Raw genomic sequence first — 18671 nt, forward strand, 5'->3', positions numbered from 1 at the left:
AATCATCAAGGCCCAACAATAAACCCAAGTGAAATTAGGGTTTCATATAAGATGACAATTAGGGTTAAGTGTTTCTCACTTAACCCATTAAGGACTTAATCCATTAAGTCCATCACTCTACCAGATAAATCATATGGTGTGATTGGACTTAATACACAATTCCATTTCAATGGCCAAAATGTGGGCACCGATAAGTCCAAGCCCATAAATCCAATATTAGGGTTTTCTAAACCATAATTAGGGTTTCCAACCCCATCTTAGCCCAATAGGCCCAACAAGTCAAGTCCTTAGATCCATTAGGGTTCATTAGGCCCATTAGGGTTTTAGTCCCTTTGTCCAAACATCCCAAATGAGTCACAATACAAACGAGGCACACCGCCACCCGACACGGCGGCCGGTGGCGGAAGGAGGCGGCAGCCACCACCTCACGGTGGTGGTTAGGGTTTCTTTTCACTATTCCAATTTCTAATTACACTTTACAATACAACTCTCAATTAACACACACACACACAACTAAGCTAAACACACATACATAACCACCTTATGGTGGCCGACGGTGGCGAGTGGTGGTGGCGGCGGATCTTGATTTTCTGACCATACACTGTGCAAACAACTTCACAAACACACCCATCCAATAATTTACTCACATAACCACCACCTCACGGTGGCTTGTAGTGGCAGAAAATTGTTGCAGGGCAACAACCACCATGGTCGGCTGCCATGGTGGGTTTTTCTCTCGATCTCCGGCTAAGCTATCCCTTACACACCACAAACATAATCACAGGCCACCTGGTGGCGTGTAACGGTGAAGGAAGCGAAGGTTTTTGGCGATGACAACCACGACAGTCGGGAGATACGGCGGCGGATAGGGTTTGGCAGCGCCTCCCCTTGATCTTGACGGTGCCTCCCAACAACCTCGCTTAACATGTCGTCAGGTGCAAGGTGTCTCATCCATGCTGGCAGACGAGGCTCGCGGTGGCGGCTTCAGTGGTTTTCCGCCTCCACATGACGTCAGAGTCAAGATCTGGGGGTAGAAGAAGATAGGGCGTCGAAGAAATGAGAGCATCGAATTTGTCCATTCGTTGGCTCCCGGTGGTCGTCCCAGTTGCTCACAACGTCACCGACAACGAAACAGTGGTGGTGGCGGTCTTTGGCAAGCAGCGGCGGATGAGGGTGGTTCCATCACATTGGCGATTGGAGAGTTGTGCGTTTAGGGTTAGGGATGAGCTATGCAATGTAACAGTAGGGTAAAGAGGTAACCGGGCATATCCCGTGTTCCTCTAAACTTTGATCCAAAAATCCAACTTCAACCCCTCCTCACACTTTTGTTTTCAAATTTAATCCAATATTTACCATTTGAACCCTGCTTCCATAATTCATTTACAAATTAAGTCTGAATTGTTACCAATTAAGTCTGGAGCTAGTTTCCACTAGTTATCATGCCACTGTGGCTCTAACAACCTCCCGATCTAACCGATCGGGTCCATGCATTGAATCCTGACATCCAAATCCAAGGCTAAAAGTGATTGCTACATAACCAATGGTAGCCTTATATCACGAACGACCTTAAGCAGTCCACTGCTTCCTCGATCTCATAACTGTAATGGCGCCCATACAGTCTTATCACTGGCTCAACCATATCTATCCATCTGGGTAATTCCAAAATCTAATTCGTGGATTTCCATATCCTCACTGCTACACCCGAAATGGTGGGTACTACTGTTCCTTCCACATCCTAACAACGCACTCATGCTATCTACCAACCTAGTGAATGTTGCGGCTATGCCCACAGACTTACATCACTTTAGCACTATCTGATAACCTTGTGAATGCTACGGCTACACCCGCAAACTTACAACACTTCTCACACTATCTGACCGCTAGTTAATGCTACGGCTACACCCGCAGACTTACAACGCTTTAACATTATCTGACTGCTAGTGAATGCTATGGCTACACCCGCACACTTAAAACACTCTAACACTATCTGGTTGCTAGTGAATGCTACGGCTACACCCGCATACTTACAATACTCTAACACTGTCTAGCTGCTAGTGAATGCTACGGCTACACCCGCATACTTACAACACTTTCCATACTGGTCGAACACGCACTCGACCTAACACGCCACTGAACTTGAGTCCTAACCAGAACTTTAACCTGGTTCCTGAAACCAGCTGTCTGAGAGTCTCGATGGCTATCTGTTGCTCAGGCCACCGACTTCTTGGTCAGTCGGGTCAAAGGAACCGCAATCTCGGAGAAGTCTCGTATAAATCTCCGCTAATAACCTGCTAGACCCAGGAAACTCCGAATCTCAGTTGGAGACCTCAGAATCTCCCACTGCATCACGACCTTTATCTTGGCCGGATCGACCAGAATACCCTTCTAGTTGACAAGGTGCCCAAGAGATTGCACATCGCGCAACCAGAACTCACATTTGGAGAACTTTACAAAAAGTCTCTCCCCTACTTAAATTCGACTAAGTCTTCATGGTACATGAGAATTGAAGGATTCCCAATCCTTCTTATTTCCTAATAGTTCACTGCCGACAATCTGAGCTTACCAATGCTAATGAGAAATTACCAGTCAAACCTTAAGATTGACTATCCTCTGAAATCTTGAAGAGTACTCTTGAAATCTGTTCCAGTCTGACACCTCAGTCTATCTCCCATGCTGTCAACTAAAGGCGATAATCTTGACTCTGGCTAACGAATCCTCGTTTCCACTCCCAATCTCGCAGCACTACTGAACTCTAACCGAACACAACCCATAAGTCTAAAACTCGCAACTGACTTTACCATCTTCATGCTACCAACCATTTCCTAGCAACGACAGTGCCTTGGACTCCAAAGTTCTTCCATAAGCAATTGTCAATCACACCTGAACAAATGATAGAACCATTGAACTCAGACTTCACTGGAGAACTATCGCTCTAACCCTGACCTAATACCCTATAGATAATACTCTTGCACGGATCCTGATAAAGATCTGGAATGATAACAGTACACGCAGAACCCACTCTGCAAGATATGTCCCTCTATAGGTTCATCAAGGACTCTTCGACATGCAGATTGGCATATGAAGATCCTTGATAACCCAAAAACTAGTAGAAAACCAACCCGAGATCTGACTTATCCAAACTCACACACAATTCCAAGTGATACGTATTCCCAACATCCATCTAGTAACAGTAGAAGATGACATACCCGCAACATCTGGAGGAATCCTGGTCACCTTTGCTGACATGACCAACCTCACTACCCTGTAGCGGCCTAAAACCTTGGAGCGACAAACTCCCTTATGCACTTTCTCGCACGTGTTGCACTGACTCCGGCCCTGTTGGGCTTTCACTTGATGATCAGAAGTCATGGGTCTCCTCCCGAGACCCTCTTCTATACGCACCTGGCACGAACTCTCTTCTCAAAGTGCTCCAAGTCGATCTCGCATCTGCAACCTCTTGGAAATCATATCCTTTAGGGTCTGACACCCTGTCATGGTCACTAGCTCACTTGCCAATGGCTAAGATGCAACAACTGGAACATCCTCTGTCCCCAAACCGGGTCACAAACTCCTCCCTGAAGCTTCTCAGATTCTCCAAGACTCTCACTGATTCAAGTATGGATCTTGTGCTTTCAGTAATACGGGACCAATACTACCTTCCACACCTACCCATACTTTCCTCAGCAATCCTCCCGAATCCTCCAAATCACTTCCTCAAACTGGTACACCCAAGTCTCATTGAACCTCACTATTAACCCACTGAAACATATCCTAGGCTTTCCTAGGTTCCCGAACTCACCCAGTCCTCAGCTGTTGAAAGATTCCTAGTAATTTCAATTAGCTACCTCATGAATATAGCCGCGTGCAATAGAGATCAGATAATCCTATCATTGACTGATCAATACTAGCATGCAAGTCTACAAGCACATACAATAGGCATATAAGGCATCCTTCCTAGATCCTTATCCCTAATCTAGCATGCATTTCTCATAGTCATATCATAACATAACATATCATAACACGTATGGATATCTTGGGGAAAACTTACTTGAGCTCGGCTGATTGCACGCATCACACATCTTGTTCTCTTTTCAAAGTTCTTATCTTTTTTCGAACTTCTTTTTATAAAATGATTTTACTTTTGAAAATTTTCATACCAAGTCCTTAGTTTGAGTTCAGAAACACCCGAGAGTGTGTCTGAATCCCTCAAACCAAGGCTCTGATACCAACTTGTAACATCCCCAAAATTCAAGACCAAAAATTTGATTTTAATTAAGTTATTATAAAACCAATCAGTATAGAAACATCCATAATAACATCCCATGTCAAAACCAAGGTAGAAATAATCAAAACATGTTATCCTAAAACAATATCATAGTGTAATCCCCAAGATCTCATGTGCGGAAATATAGTGTGATGCGCTGCGATTGAGCCAATTCATCTCCTCTGAAAACGAAGTACCTGAAACCAAAACTGAAAACCGCAAGCACAAAGCTTAGTGACTTCCCCCATCATACCACATAACACATACACTACAAATAAAATGACATTTAGTGGCATAAAAAAAGTACCACTAAAAACTAAAAAAATGCCACTAAAGACCCTTTGGAAAATCAGCGGCACAAAAAAAAGTACCACTAAAAGTGCTGCTACTAAAGGCCTATAGTGGCACTTTTTGGTTGTATCGTTCTAGCCTAGTTGGTTTTAGTGGAACTTTTCTACTATGTCACTACAACACTTGTAGATTTTAGTGGCATTATTTTTATGCCACTATTAAACTGGTAAAATAAATGTTATTTTCATACTTTTAGTGATTCATTTTAACAAAAAATTTATTTTATTAATCTAGATTCGTTTTTTTCTTTTTTCTTTTAAATGGAATGTAGAAAATAAAAATAAGACGATTAAGATACAAAATGGAACACATAATATCATTATTTCAATTAAAACTTGTCTAACAACAATATTCTTAATATCTAGAACACAAATGTCTATAAAAAATTCAATAATTCCAAATGTTGTGCTAATACACAAAACACAATACTATCGACTTGAGGGGAACAAACACGAAACTTGATCGACCCTGAAACAAATAAAGAGTAATATTGTCACAAATATGTAATGTAATACTAAAATAATCATTAATTTTATATGTAATTACATCAATGTTCAAATTATTCAAAAAATAAAATATAATTTATTTAACCTTTCACATACCTCGTTGATGGTGGATTGGCAAGTCTCATTTTGTCGTCAACTCTCATACCTGCAAAACACATGTAATGTAAAATGTAACATCATTAACTAATATTTTTAATATAATGTTTCCAAAAGTCATAATAAATGATACATACCATCGTGACCATCATTCTGCCCCTAAACAACTTGTTTATTACATAGTCAAAATTTATAAAAAGATTCCCCATTTGAATAAATTTATAAAACACATGTAAGGATAGAATAAATATACAAACTTAAACTCTTGAAAAGTTTAAAAGGCAGCTTAGCTTAAATGAAATGATTGTACCTTCTGTTTGATTCTTTTTATTGCCTCAAGATCCTTTTTATTACTAATCTCATAAGAAACAAGGATAACATCGTCTTTCAAAGGATGAGGAGTGTTTCAACCTTGCCTGCAAGAAACATACAGACAATTGCAATTGTGTGTAGTGCAATGTAAATGTGTACATTGTCAAGCTTTGTTTGAGAACTTACCCACCTTCATCCCACTTTTATTCATGCTACATACCCTTCCGATTTTCTGATATCCAAAAAAAAACTCAAATCCAAGGGCAAATCAATGCAGAGTGAAAAGGAGTCAATGGACCCACCCTTGTTATCTATAAAGAAATTTCAACATACTCCACTTCATTCTTCATTTTGATATTTGGCCATTCTGGTGTAGTTGAAGTTTTCCAATGGACAATATGTCGAACACCTGGTGTGCCTAATACAAACCCACATAAACATCACCTTGAAAAGTACAAATGTAAAGCACAAAGTATAAATTATGAAATCGTATTCACCTTGATTCATCTTTTGGAATATAACTCTTGCATCAGTGGTCATAGGTGACCATTAGTGCATTGGACAAAATCCATAAACATATACCCTCGTCCCCTTGACAACCTAAAGTTCCTAGAATGAAAAATGTCAAATTACCCAATAATTACAAGTTTGACTATTATATTAAAATCAATTTAACAAAATAACAAATTCAAAACTAATAAATCGACGATATTGTTTCAAAATGAAACGAACGTGACTAGTCCAAACTTGAATGTTTTCAAAGCAAAAGGAAATCAATGAAATCGAAAGTCTGTGTGGAAATCGTACTGCCTCCAGGGGAAGATTGTATCGGTTGGATGCGAGGCTACATCGTCGCTCTGATATGGTGGTCACAAGTCTGATGTGGGGATGCGTTGGTTGTCACGTAGGAGCGGAGGAGTGGAAGCGAGAAAAGTGAGAAGTCGTCTTTGTTACTTTGGCGTCTGATTAGGGCAAATATACAAAGTGTGATTCTTTTAAGTTTTGAGTGTTAGGAGGGAATTAGTAGCGCCAACTTAAAATTAGAATTTTCAATTAGATATGGTGGGACAAAACAAAATGTGCAACTAAACACTAATTATAGTGGCACACAATATAATATGCCACTAAAATATTGTGCCACTAAATGTAATTTTATTTGTAGTGATAACATACATACTGTCGGACAATTCTTGGTTGCACGACCTACCCTGTCTGATCATTCTGGGGTGTCGACCTACCATGTCTGGCCATTCTGGGGCGCCGAACTACCCATGTCAAGCAGTTCTAGGGTGCTGACCTACCCATGTCAAGCAGTTATGGGGTGACCTACCCATGTCAAGCAGTTATGGGGTGACCTACTCATGTCAAGCAGTTATGGGGTGCTGACCTACCAATGTAAAGTAGTTATGGGGTGCTAGGGGTGTAAACGAGCCGAGCTGAGCCCGAGCCTGACCAAGCTCGAGCTCGGCTCGTTTAATTTGAGGAAGCTCGAGCTCGATTCGAGCCTTAAAATGAAGCTCAAGCTCGGCTCATGAACAATTTAGTGGGCTCGCGAGCCTAATCGAGCCTAAACGAGCCTCTATGTATATATATATATATATATATATATATATATATATATATATATATATATATAGACACACACACACACACACACATATATATATATATATATATATATATATGTGTGTGTGTGTGTGTGTGTATATATATATATAGGCTCGTTTAAGCTCGCGAGCCCCATTAATTGAAGCTCGGCTCGAGCTCGTTTAGTAAACGAGCCTCAAATCTAGGCTCGAGCTCAGCTCGGGCTCGTTTAATTCGATCTCGAGTCGAGCTTTTAATGATTCGATCCCGAGTAGCTCATGAGTAGCTCGGCTCACTTACACCCCTATGGGGTGCTGACCTACCCTTCGGTCTTAACAACCGAACTCCGGGGACTATTTCTCCCCTTACTACTACTACTACTACCACACATATCATAACATAATGATACCGTCAGACATATCCGGGGTGCCTGAACTACCCTTCGGTCCTAACAACCGAACTCGGGGACTATTTTCCCTCCTACTACCACTATCACATATAACATATCATGCTAGCACATAAACTTACCAGGTAGTATCAAACCATACAATTATCAAAAAGACAATCATCTCATCTATAATCAACTACTAGTGGGTTGGCCTTGGTGCCTTAGACCCACTTATACTAGAAGGTAACCTAAAGTCCCACGGACACAACCCCAACTGCTGGAGGACAGACTCCCGATCTGTCAATATCAAAACATCACCCAATTAATAATTAGGTCCCAAAACATAACCATAAGTTCATGGAGTAACAAGCTACATTACCCCATCTTGGCTTGATTCAAGCCCAAGGCCCAATCCAAAGGCCCAAAAGTTAAACTATGAATCAAACCCCAACATATGGCCCAATTTTCCAAATTAGGCCCAAACCTTTACATGGTCTTATTCTAAGGCCCAAGCATTTAGTCCAGTCCAAATATTTGGCATTTCTAATGGCCCAACTGTTGGATTAGGTGTCTAAGCCCATAACTATAATTGGTATGTACTTGAATTGATAACAACACAGTCCTTTTGGGTTGCCCTCAAACCTAGCAACCGGACAAGGAAATTATGAAAGGAGAGATATTGATTTATTATAAGATTAATAAATTAATATAAATGATATATTAATATGTTAAAAGATTAATGTATTGATTAGAAATCATTATGTTTAATTAATAGTTAGCCAGAAATTAATCAGAATTAATTTTGGGGTTAAAAGTATTAATTGTAGGGTGCAGGGACTAGTTTGCAATTATCTAATAGTTGAGTGGAAGGCTCTAGAAACCCCTTGGAAGAAGGTGGACGAAATCTATAGGGGAAACCCTAATGATTTCGTCCATAGGGGCTTGGATAAGGCCCTTGGGTTTGCTTAGGCCCTAAGCAAAGGATAACTAGGGTTTCCCCTAAACCCTAGATCCCTCAGCTATATAAGGAGCCTCCTGGTTCATATTTTGGTCACTCTTTCTTTTGAAGAAACCCTAAGGCCGAGATTTTTCATACTCCCTCTCCCATCTCTTTTCTTCTTTCCTTCTTGCCAGTTTGGGTGTGATTCCATTAGAGGCATTACACTTGTGGTGCTAAGCTTCCAAGAAGATTAAGATCAAGATCAAGAGGATTGTCAATTGTTTGCTATAACAATTGAAAGGTATGTAACTCCTAAACCCTAGTTTGTTATTTTCAAAAATAGCCTCTCTCCTCTAGGGTTCTTGTTTTGCAATTCAAAGTTATATGTTCAATAGTTAAAACATAGATCCTAAGTAGGTTGCATGTGAACTTAGGAATTGTTTTTCTAGTTTATTTGTTTTACCTAAAATCCATCAGCGGTATCAGAGCCATTATTGTTTTAAATTGAATTGCTATAATAGTTGAATTTCAAATTAGGGTTTATAGCTATTAAACCCTAAAAGGCCAAATTTTCGATTTCTAGGATCTTTGGTTCAAAGGGTTTTCGAAAAACCCTAGCCTCCATGAACCCTAATCGAAATTAGGGTTAGGGTTTTGAAAAACCCTAGCCTCCTCCCTTGAATTTTGAAATACGCTTAGCATTTTTAGGGTTTCTTGTTTTGGATAATTGTTACTTGATTAGATTAATTGGATAATTATCCTTTACCCTAATTTTCGAAATTTAGAGGGATAAGGATTAGGATTAAATTAATTGTTTAATTTGATTAGATAATCCTTATAAGATTTAATAAATTAATTAAAAGTTAATTTATAGATAAATATTAAATGTAGTTATTTGGTTTATTTTAAATTTAAAATTAATGGCTTAGTTTTCGAAATTTATATATAAACCCTATAGTTTTAAAAAGTTTAAAACACACCTTATATATATATATATATATATATATATATATATATATATATATATGTATTATAATTAAACGTTAAATATTATATATGTATAAGACTATGGTCAGTCAAATCGCTAGTATGTCTCATTCACGAAGCTAGTCTATAACGGGGTATAAGGAAACTGCCTATAAAATGGTAGTTGAATGGGTGTCATATTCAAAGAGGACAGTGGGATTACCATTGACCTTGAAGAGATTCAAGAGTCGACTAATGAAGGAACCTTAGATAACACTAGCACTCAACCAGAGGAAACAGTTCATGTTGAACCAGTTGATAAATCATTACCTCTTTGTAGATCCACTAGGGTGAGTGTGCCACCTGAGTTGTATGGTTTTCATATTACTTCAGACGGTGACACATTCATTAATGCTAGGACATTGGTGAATTTAGATGACCAGTCTCTTATAAGGAAGCAATGATAGGCCCAGAGGCTTCCAAGTGGAAAGAGGCAATGGACAGCGAGATAAAGTCCATGTATGACAACCAAGTTTGTAACTTGGTTGATAATGCACCAGGTCGTAAGACAGTTGGGTGCAAATGGATCTTCAAGAAGAAGACATACATGGATGGGAATGTACACACATTCAAGGCTAGACTGGTTGCGAAAGGTTTCACACAAACCCCAGGGGTTGACTATGATGAAACATTCTCGCCAGCAGCCAAGATTAAATCTATCAGGATATTCCCGCCATAGCTACCTTTCATGACTATGAAATCTGGCAGATGGATGTCAAGACTACTTTCCTTAATGGGAAGCTGGCTGAGGATGTTTACATGAATCAGCCAGAGGGTTTTGTTGATGCAAAGTTTCCCAATAGAGTGTGTAAGCTTGATAAATCCATTTATGGATTAAAACAAGCATCTCGCAGCTGGAATCTTTGCTTCCATGAGAAAGTCAAAGAGTTTGGTTTCTCTAGGAGTGAAGATGAGTTTTGTGTGTATATCAAGGCTAGTGGGAGTATAGTAACTTTTTTGGTGCTATATGTCGATGACATATTACTCATTGGTAACGACATTCCAACCTTGAACGAAGTTAAGTCTTGGCTTGGAAAGTGTTTTGCCATGAAAGACCTTGGAGAAGCTGCCTATATTCCTAGGATTAGGATATTGAGAGATAGAAAGAAGAGACTAATTGGACTTAGTCAGAGCACATACTTAGATAAGGTACTAAAGAGGTTTAGTATGGAAAATTCCAAGAAGGGAGAGCTGCCTATCCAGAGCAACACAAAATTGAGTAAGACTCAATGCCCTAGTACAGACGAGGAAATAGCAGACATGAGTCGTGTACCTTATGCTTCCGTTGTCGGATCGATCATGTACGCTATGACATGTACTCGCCCTGATGTGGCATTTGCTTTGAGCATGGTCAGTCGCTATCAGGGAAACCCGGGTAGAGCTCATTGGATAGCAGTAAAGAATATACTCAAGTATTTGCGGAGGACAAAGGACTGGGTCCTTGTACTTGGTGGCAATGATACTTTGAGATTAGATGGTTACAGTGATACCAACTTTCAAACGGATAGATATAACTTCCATTCTCAATATGGCTGGGTATTTCTACTGAATAGAGGAGCAATTACTTGGAAAAGTTCCAAGCAAGATACGGTGCCTGATTCTACTTGTGAATCATAGTACATAGCAGCGAGTGAAGCGTCTAAAGAAACAGCTTGGTAGAGGAACTTCATCGGAGATCTCGGAGTTGTTCCAACCATCTAGGAGCCTATGGAACTGTTCTGCGATAATGAGGGAGCGGTTGCCTTAACTAAGGAACCCAAAGACCATGGTAAAACCAGACATATCGACAGAAAGTACCATTTCATCATGCATAGAGTAGAAGAAGGCCATCTTGTTGTAAAGAGGGTATCATCTGAAGATAACCCAGCAGACCCCCTCACAAAGGGTCTGAGTAGGGCTAAGCATATTCAGCATGCTCGAAGCATAGGGCTGAAAGATGATATTAGTTTTAGTGGTTAGATTAGCCTAGTTCAGAAACTTGTTACAAAGTAAATGTAATTGACTTTTGGTGATTAAATAATAAAGTGTTATTTATGAGTTTACTACCTTTTGTCAATTGTTTATTATTGTGTTTCATATTTTGCATGTTTTACTTCCCGAATAATATGATTGTTCAAACTCCACAGTCGCTCATACTTTTGGAAGTAAGTAGTGAATTAAGACTGTCATGAATTGGATTGCAGATTGTCTAAGGATAGACATAGCAATAGAATTGTTGCAATGTTCATGAGTACTCAGAGAGTGAGATTTGAGTATTGGATAAACCCACGCTTAGAGTATTACTTCATGGAATTCATCACGAGTAATACTGAGACGATAATATCTTATAATCTTGAAACGAAGATATATGAGCTGTAATTTACAAGTCGGTCATGCATTGGTGATACGAAACCGCATCAGTAACTTGGTGTTATAAAACGTATTGTCATGTATGGTTTGATGAGTAAAAGATACAAGCATATGAGTCAATGTTTATTCGTTCCTTTTGCCTTAACGGGAAAAGCAATATATGTGGGCCCCTCGATGATTTGGTGTTGACTTTTGTGTTGGGCTCATCCAGGTCTAAATTGATGTGTTCGATTAGAAGTCCTATATCATCACAAATCAGAAATCGGGAAACATAGATTTTGGACAAAGAGATTGATTATATTCCATGTCTTATGTCTAGGGATATCTAGCAGAATGAAGGTTCATGTGATCACTTATCTTAGGACACGTAACTGACTAGGTCAGAGTTCGACTGCAACATTTGGAAGCTACAATTTGCTGGTCAACTTTAGAAGTCACACTAGACATTATAGTTACAGACTTATCCAAGTGGGAGACTGTTGGATTAGGTGTCTAAGCCCATAACTATAATTGGTATGTACTTGAATTGATAGCAGCACAGTCCTTTTGGGTTGCCCTCAAACCTAGCAACCCGACAAGGAAATTATGAAAGGAGAGATATTGATTTATTATAAGATAATAAATTAATATAAATGATTTATTAATATGTTAAAAGATTAATGTATTGATTAGAAATCATAATGTTTAATTAATAGTTAGCCAGAACTTAATTAGAATTAATTTTGGGGTTAACTGTATTAATTGTAAAGTGCAGGGACTAGTTTGCAATTATCTAATAGTTGAGTGGAAGGCTCCAGAACCCCCTTGGAAGAGGGTAGACGAAATCTATAGGGGAAACCCTAATGATTTCGTCCATGGGGGCTTAGATAAGGCCCTTGGGTTTGCTTAGGCCCTAAGCAAGGAGCATTAGGGTTTTTCCCTAAACCCTAAATCCCTCAGCTATATAAGGAGCCTCTTGGCTCACATTTTGGGCACTCCTTCTTTTGAAGAAACCCTAGGCCAAGAATTGCATACTCCCTCCCTCTCTCTCCTTCTAGTTTCCTTCTTGCTAGTTCTTGGGTGTGATTCCATTAGAGGCATTACATTTGTGGTGCTAAACTTCCATGAAGATCAAGATCAAGATCAAGAGGATTGTCAATTGTTTACTATAACAGTTGAAAGGTATGTAACTACTCAACCGTAGTTTTTTATTTTCGAAAATAGCCTCTCTCCTCTAGGGTTCTTGTTTTACAATTCAAAGTTATATGTTCAATAGTTAAAACATAGATCCTAAGTAGGTTGCATGTGAACTTAGGAATTGTTTTTCTAGTTTATTTGTTTTACCTAAAACTCATCATCTCATAATCATGAAGGCCCAACTATGGCCCATTTATGGCCTAATTTTCCAAATTGGGCCCAAACCCTCACATATGGGCCTTACCCTAAAGCCCATCTATATATTCTAGTCTATATACTTATTCTTGTATGGCCCAGCAATAACCCAATCATCAAGGCCCAACAATAAACCCACGTGAAATTTGGGTTTCACATAAGACGATAATTAGGGTTAAGTGTTTCTCACTTAACCCATTAAGGACTTAATCCATTAAGTCCACCACTCTACCAGATAAATCATATGGTGTGATGAGGCTTAATACACAATTCCATTCAAATGGCCCAAATGTGGGTCCTGATAAGTCCAAGCCTATAAATCCAATATTAGGGTTTTCTAAACCCTAATTAGGGTTTCCAACCCCATCATAGCCCAATATCCCTAACAAGTCAAGTCCTTATATCCATTAGGGTTCATTAGGCCCATTAGGGTTTTAGTCCTTCTGTCCAAACTGATGGGTTTTGGCCATAAGAACATCCTATGTGCTCATACAAACCCTAATGCTTGGATCTAGGTTTCTCTATTGTACATGCAATTCATCTAAGACTTTAAACCCTAGATCTAGCACATGATAATCAATATTAACATAAGAATGGGTTTAAGATATTACCTTGATTGTTATGTAGCAATAACAATCTCAAATCCTCCTTGTAATGACTTTAGAAAGCTTAGAGTCACAAATGTCACTCCTCTAATGGCTCACAAACACCAAGAGCAAGAGGATGAAGAAGAGAAGAGAAGGAGGCTGCCCAAAACGTGTGGAAACCCTAAGGATCTTGTTGACCACGTTTTTTGGGGCTTAAGGGTCCTTTAAATAGTGAGGCTATTAGGGTTATCTAACAAGGAAACCCTAATTTGGATGCTTAGGCCCTAAGCAACCCATGGACTACCTCCTTAGAGGCCTAGGACGATTTCTAATGGGTTTCCCATAGAATTCGTACACCCCTCTAATATGGAGTCCATTAGCCCAATATTCAACTATCACACAGTTGACAGTTCTAGTCCCTTAAGTTTAATTAATGTCTTTTAGCCACAAAATTAATTATCAATTAATTCTTGACTAATATTAATTAAACAATATGATTTCTCCTTTAATATATTATTCTCATAATATATTAATAAATCATAATTAATCCTCTCTCTCCATAATTCATCCTATCAAGTTGCTTTGGTGAAAGCAACCCAAAAGGACCATGCACCATCGGGTCAAGTACATACCAAAATAGTTATGGACTTAGACACTAATCCAACAATCTCCCACTTGGATAAGTCTAATAACTATTATGCATATGACTTCAGATCCTGATCTGCAATCGTAGCTTTGAAAAGCCGCTGTCAACTCTGATCTTATCAGATACGCGTGTCCTTTAGATAAGGGATCATATATTCCTCCATTCTAGATATCGTATAGATATGAGACATGAACTTAATCATTCCCTCTATACTATTTCCCGACTTCCGATTTATGATGACTGACAACAGACTATAATTGAACGCATCAATTTAGTCCCGACTTGGCCAAGCGCTTAGGTGCCATCACTAAATCATCGAGGGGCCCAAAGATATCGCTTTTATCCTACTTTCGATAAAAGGAACGGATAAACTTTGACTCAATGCTCCCTTGCACTCACTTACCGAATTACACACAACAATATGTTTTATAACACCAAGTTACTGGTGCGTTTACATATTATCAATGTGCAACCGACTCGCAAGATACAACTCACACATCTCGGTTTCAAGAATATAAGATGCTATCGTCTCACCAATCACTCGTGATGAAATCCATGAAGTGATCCAAGTGAGAGTGGGTTTAATCCAATGCTCAAATCATATTCATAAGCACTCATGAACGTTGCAACAAACAATTGCTTATGTCTAATACACTTTAGACAATCCACACACCAATTCACGACAGTCTTCATTCATACCTACTTCCAACATATGAACGACTGTGGTCCGTTCGAATAATTTGACTGTTCTGAACCAATTAAATTATTCAAGAAGTCAAAACATGCAAAGTGAAACACAAGAATAATAGTAATCCCATATGGCCTCAAACTCTGGGTATAAATAAAACATTTTATTTAATCACCATATTGATTACTCATTATTTGTTGTTTCGGGTAATCAACTTCTTACTTGAATTATTACTACACTTGTCCCATGCTCTCAGCATGCACACAATGTTTACCTATGGTCCTTACTTTGTGAAATAGATCAAATGAACACATATCCTATCATACTCATTTCACAACTCCTAATCCTTTTTCACGAGTGAAAGAATATCAAATTATTGCCACTTATAGGATATGTTAGATTCTAACATTTCATGTAATGATCCTTTCGTAATGTCACCGCACTAAAGTCACAATGACTATTGCCAATGAAATTACAAAGTCCTCTATCGGAGATTGTTACAATACAATTCCTTAGATGTGATGTCTCTCACTCAAAGTACATTCCTTTGAACATCCTTTTGCATAAAAGTTTCTAATCTAGACATTGATTCTCAATATTCAACTCCCAATATGGAAACCTTTCCATACTTACCATATGACAACTCATTCTCAATAGAATCTTATCTATTCATAATAATGTCGATATGGTCCATCCAATATCATACTTCCAACTTCTCACAAGTGACCAATCCTCAGCGAGCTTTGGATCGTCCTTTGATAGTTGTTTAATTATCTTAGTCAAGACCGATTCTTGTCCTTTTTCCCTCTTAATGCGCTAGACATTTGGAAAATTTTAGAATGGACAAATATTATAGCACTTGCAATCGATCCTATATCTGAAGCATATGGGTCACGACGCATAATATCTTACATAAATATTTGATACTTTATCAATCTTCTGCCATAATATTTTATGAGTTATGTTCTTACAATTCGAACTATGAAGAGGAATGACATAATCATAATCGAAATTTAAAAACACACTATGTATCCTTGACTAAATTTATTAACATTCCACAACCTAAGCCTTTAGATTTGAAATGAAGCATAATATTCTCTCCCTTAATTATAACAAAACAACTTTTCAACCCTTACGACTTTGCAAAGTATAACTATTGTTTTCTATAATTAAAATTGCTAACTTGCAATACTTGCCTTAATAATCATACAAGCATAACATTTATGCTCCTACTATCACGATGATTATTATAAACATAAGCATAACTCTTATGCTCCCACTAGCTTTGACATGTATTCAGAAACAGCTTAACTTCCAGAAAACAATACCTATTGAATTTCTTAAGTTCATGTTTCTAATACCTAATGCTTTGATAATCCTTTATCTAAGCTTCTCAAACTTATACACATTTGTCTTAGATAGCTCATATGTGTGTCTAAACAATTTAGACTAATTGTCAAATCTCACAATTTGAATCATGGAAAGGGATACCGTAACCATAATCAAATTTGAGAATACAATTTCACAATCACTATCTTTCTTAAAATCTTTCTTAGTGAAAGCATTTCCTCACAGTCATTTTCATGAAGGAGAGAATCTTATGACACTTAGATTTTAACGGTGTATGTGTTCCTATCCATGCGAATTTGTCAAAACCAAAGTTTGCGACAAATCCAAACTCATATGGACCGAACTTCTAAATCTTGATTTCTTGCCTTTATGGTAACACGAGTGCCCACCATGTCTTCCGAGTAGTTTAACAACTCACCCTTTCCTATCAATGTAGTTTTCATTAATCAAGGTGCTTGTCTTTTATGCATTCAAATGAGAACTCATAGAACTCACATGCATAATTAACTCAATTGAAATGGCACAGAAACAAGATAGTGTCAGCACGATAGGTCGTGAACCTCAAGTCGTGTGCTAGTGATGATCGATAAGGTTTATTTTGATTTGTTCTTGAAACCTTTCAAGACCATTAAGACTCCCACTAACTCCTTGACATATAAGATTCTCTTGTCAATAAACATTTCTTGACAACCAAATATTCAAGAGTTAGTGTACCTTTTATCAAGACGAAACACTTCATAAATTGGTCCTAGTTGGTCTTTGTCTTATCCAAGACATCACAACTTTCCACTTTCAAATGTGCAAGAAAAAGAAAACCTTTTCAAATTCCACATTTTATGAATGTTATAAACCTTCTTAAGACTTGTCACTCAATGTCACAATCTTAACTCTAAGACTTGTTTTGGAACGAAGTATGATCGACTTTTTGATTTAACCATTTCTTCAATTCTTGATTCCTCTTCTCAGACATACCATTGAACTAAGACTCACTTAGAGGATCAATTGAGATATGGTTCTCAATCATTAAGACTTATCATAAAACATAATAAAAGGCACTCTCCCTTCTTAGAATAGAGAAACTTTTATCTTTCTGCCTACTTGATTCTTCTTATTCGTTCTGCTATTGATTTAAACTTTTTCAATCAATTCAGAATTACACTTAATCTTATAAGTATAATCATATTTACTAAACCTTTAGTAAATCATGACGAATATCTTTGTTACTCTTGTGGTGGATTTGATCAACACACAACTTTGTGTACTCGATCTCCTAGTCCTTCACTTGAAACTTTGTCAACGAATTAGTCTAATTTCCAAATATGAAATTTCTCATTCATCATGCAACCAAGTTGCATGATTCCAAGTTTCTGTCCAATTGAAACTTGGGTGATGAGAAACTCTCCCTATTTGGTAAATTCTCGACATTTCCACAAATAACATAATTAAGAATCACATGCACTCGTTGTAGAAATATACGAACATCAATTTTTCATAACGATTTCATTACAAGGAAATAAATAAATAAATAAATGAGTCAAACCAAAATTTATTTTATTCATAAAAACAACGGAAAACATTTGTCCTTACAATGCAAAATCAACTGAAGAACTATGTAGTCAAATATTCCTAACAACTCTATCATAACTCTCTAAGCTTAAAATCTAATCTTCAAGTCCATGGTATCGAGATCCATTTCTTTGTGATTAGACTCATCTTGCTCTTTCATCAAGCTTCCTCTCTTTTCACTGATCCTGCAAAACATTCAAATGCAATCTTATCACATTATGTATTAAGAATCAACGAATAGGAACTTAATGGAGTTAGATAGTGGATTTTACCTGAAGCACAACCATACTCTTTGACTCTCCAATCTTTTGGACTCTTCAGGCTCTTAGGGCAGACTTGTATCCAACGCCCTTTCACTTGGCAGCAAACGCAGGTCGGTTCTTCTAGAACGTCCTCTGAAGCATGGTTGGTTGACTTTCCCAACAAATATGCTCCATTGCCTTGCCAAATCATTTATGATTCAGCAGCAATGAGCATGTAAGTTAAGTTAACGAGGCTTACGTCATGATCCATCATATGATACTTTCTTTTGAAATCATTATATGATTCAGGGAGTGACTGCAGAACCCAGTCCACAACCAACTTATCAGGGAATGACGCACCCAACATTATCAACCTATCAATGTGTGATTTCATTCCCAGAA

The 18671-nt window shown here is 38.1% G+C and overlaps 1 long non-coding RNA gene across 3 annotated transcripts; it reads right to left on the reverse strand.

Annotated features, from left to right (window-relative positions):
• Positions 1 to 4910: 4910 nt before the first annotated feature.
• Positions 4911 to 6514, reverse strand: LOC145102843 (uncharacterized). 3 transcript variants are annotated; one of them, XR_013706284.1, is made up of 6 exons: positions 6337 to 6514; positions 6027 to 6138; positions 5720 to 5947; positions 5528 to 5633; positions 5218 to 5266; positions 4911 to 5083 (listed from the first exon to the last, which is right to left on the reverse strand). It is a non-coding gene; the product is annotated as an uncharacterized LOC145102843 (long non-coding RNA). The 3 variants fall into 3 exon arrangements; XR_013706283.1 differs by having other exon boundaries at positions 5716 to 5947; XR_013706282.1 differs by having other exon boundaries at positions 5528 to 5947.
• Between the last annotated feature and the right edge of the window lie 12157 nt (positions 6515 to 18671).

Source organism: Lactuca serriola, chromosome 4 (assembly GCF_051521515.1).
Source record: "Lactuca serriola cultivar US96UC23 chromosome 4, Lser_US96UC23_V15, whole genome shotgun sequence".
NCBI lineage: Eukaryota > Viridiplantae > Streptophyta > Magnoliopsida > Asterales > Asteraceae > Lactuca > Lactuca serriola.